This window comes from Myotis davidii, unplaced genomic scaffold (assembly GCF_000327345.1).
Source record: "Myotis davidii unplaced genomic scaffold, ASM32734v1 scaffold380, whole genome shotgun sequence".
Classification (NCBI taxonomy): domain Eukaryota; kingdom Metazoa; phylum Chordata; class Mammalia; order Chiroptera; family Vespertilionidae; genus Myotis; species Myotis davidii.
In genome coordinates this window covers 304-3,424 of record NW_006292338.1, presented here as the reverse complement: position 1 = coordinate 3,424, position 3,121 = coordinate 304, and the positions used below count along the sequence as shown (strand labels likewise).

At 55.0% G+C, this 3,121-nt stretch overlaps 1 pseudogene; it reads left to right on the top strand.

The window, feature by feature from the left end:
* Positions 1–1,676: 1,676 nt before the first annotated feature.
* Positions 1,677–2,261, top strand: LOC102770287 (annotated as a pseudogene).
* Positions 2,262–3,121: the final 860 nt, after the last annotated feature.

Sequence of the window (3,121 nt, the reverse complement as noted above, 5' to 3'; positions counted from 1 at the left end):
ATGTCTGATTGCCAGCTTAGGCCCAATCCCCTGGGGAGCAGGCCACAGTCAGCAGATGGTCATCCTCCAAGGGGTCCCAGACTGTGAGGGGGCACAGCCTGGGCTGAGGGACCCCCTCCTCCCGAGTGCACAAATTTTTGTGCACCGGGCCTCTAGTCTATATATAAGAGGCTAAGTGACCGACCATCTGTCTGACCAGCTGTCTGACTGACCAGCCAGTTCATATGATACACACTGGCAATTTAAAAATAAACGTTGGCTTGCACATGCATGATACATATAAACTCTTGCTGGCGCCAATCGCACACATCTGTTTCAATCTGTCATTGTCGGTCGTGAAATTGGTTGAAACTTCTATTATAGAGAAAGGGTGAATAGTGATATTAAAGTATTTCTTCTAATTAATTTCCATTCAATGTGCACAAGTCCATGAACCTGGCCACTGGTAAAGAATAAAAAGTGTTTATTTGAGCAAAGGAGAGATTGCAATCTAGGACACAGATTCAGGTAAAGAGGTAAAATGTGCTCCAGAGGGAACAAAGAAAGACAGGGTTTATACAGGCCCAAACCAAAAGGGCTGTTCTCATTTTGGTCCTCCAAATGGTCCTGTAAATGAAGGACTTGGGCTAGGTTAGCAGGGATTGGTTAGATCCATCCTGTACATGGAGGATGCTGGTTTTTGAAACTGACTGTGTGAAGACTGCAGATGGTCTGGTCACCATAATGAGGAGGAAGTAAGGCCCATGTATATCCATGTAGCAATCCTTGATCCAGGATGTTTGGTGTTGGCGTTGCGCTGACTTTAGGAACAGGTCAGCTTAACATTAATTTAACATTAATTCAAGATCTAAGAGGAAATGTGCATGGGTCTCACTTCCTCAGTGGCCTCCCAACTCTGTTTTAAGTGACCCCCTTAGTGATGCTTATTCCATTTTGTTTTTCTATGATCAGCTTAATGCGTGAACTCAAGGTATAAAGACCTCAGGTCTCTTACTCTTGGATTCCTCCCACATCTTTTTAATGGCTTGTCATCTCAAATGAATTTGCAACCAGAGAGTGGGGTGGTAGCAACAGGAGTAAAGAAAACTTTAAAATACATGAGAACTTCAGGAGGGAGAAGAAAAAGTCAATAAAAGCCATGGTGCCAGTGGGCAGAAACCCTGTGAAGATATTGGCCTAGGCCAGTGATGGCGAACCTAGGCCTCACACACCCAGAGCAGCAACACGCATACACAGGCCTGATACCCAAGTGGGTAGGCCTTTCTCATTCCATGGCTGGGGATCTGGGCCAGTGAGAAGAGGCCTCCGGATTTTGTGCACACGGCCCGCACTGTGCACAGGACACTGTGCACCCGGCCCCACACTGTGCACAGGACACTGTGCACCCGGCCCCACACTGTGCACGGGACACTGCACACGGCCCCACACTGTGCACGGGACACTGCACACGGCCCCACACTGTGCACGGGACACTGCACACGGCCCACTGCACACGGCCCCACACTGTGCACGGGACACTGCACACGGCCCCACACTGTGCATGGGACACTGCACACGGCCCCAAGCCTTACGTCCCTCCAATGGCTTCATGTTACGTCACCTTACGCCCTAGGGGAGCGTAAGGCTTGCCTGCTGGAGAGCGCCTCTGCTGGGAGGGGCCAGTGCGACCAAAGGCCATGGCGTCGGCGCAGCTGCGGGTGGCGGTGGTCTGTTCCAGCAACCAGAACCGCAGCATGGAAGCCCACTACCTCCTCAGCCAAAAGGGGTTCGCGGTCAGGTCCTTCGGAACGGGGTCCCACGTGAGGCTCCTGGGCCCGGCGCCGGACAAGCCCAACGTGTACGATTACAGCACCACCTACGACGCCATCTACCGGGACCTCCGCCGGAAAGACCCGGAGCTGTACGCCCGGAACGGGGTGCTGCGCATGCTGCAGAGGAACAGGGCCATCAAGCTGCGGCCCGAGCAGTTCGCCAGCTGCCAGGAGCCCTTCGACCTGATCCTCACCTGCGAGGAGCGGGTGTACGACCAGGTGGTGCTGGAGCTGACCGCGCGGGAGCAGGAGACCATGCAGCTGGTGCACGTGGTGAACGTGAACATCCAGGACAACTACCGCGAGGCCCACCTGGGCGCCTTCCTCCTCTGCGAGCTGTGCCAATGCGTCAGCCTCCTGGACGACGTGGACAGCGACCTCGCCGAGCTGCTGCTGGAGTTCGAGGAGCACAGCGGCCAGCCCTTCCTGCACACCGTCTGCTTCTACTGACCCGCCTCCCAGGCCCCTGCCTGCCCGTTCGCCCGCCCGCGGGGCCCCGCCTGTTCGCGTGTTCCTTCCCGATGCTCGTCTCACTCCCACCGCTGCTGCTCATGGACAGACAGACCCAGCTCTCCTCCCTCTCACAGGAGGCGAGATGCGCGTCTGTGCAGATGAGCAGCCATCAAAGGTTTTCATCCCACTTCCACCTCGAAGTGGGATCTTGTTTATGAGTTTTTTCGTTAACTAATAAATGGTTTATCGTTCATTTCTCCCGGTAGCTCTGTCTCTCATTGTACACTTCTCCCCGCCCCTACCTGGCTGGAGTGTGGGAATACCGAAGGACGCAGCGGGGCTGCACCTATTAGGAGAGGACATGCAACTGTCCAATAAACACGCTGCTGGTTCTTCTAAAAGCCAGACGCCCCTGCAATTCTGCTGGCCCCATAGAGCTGTCTCGGGGACCGCTATCTTGGACACCCACTCCTGGCCCCAAACGCTTTGGGTTGGTTGCCCACCGGATGAGAGATGAGCCTGAGCGAGCTGCTGCGTGGGAACCCAGGGGGCGGGCTGCGGCACTGTGGGAAGCGCACATGCAGTGACCTGTAGGGACTATACACGCAGCTCTCCCTCCCCTCCTCCCTTCGTTTCCGAGCTTCCCCTATGCAAGCTGAATTGTATAACCTCATTGGTGTCAACAGGAATGTGGTGGGACCATGACGGGCCCCTATGGAATTGCGTCCTTTTATTCAGCGCTTGCGTGTTCACTCGCTCTTCTGTAGGAAGAGGGAAGCCCTGAGTGTTAGGGACCTCAGGAGCTGAGAAAAGGCCAGCCTGTGCTGTGCAGCTCCTGTGCCTTCTGCAAGGGCTGC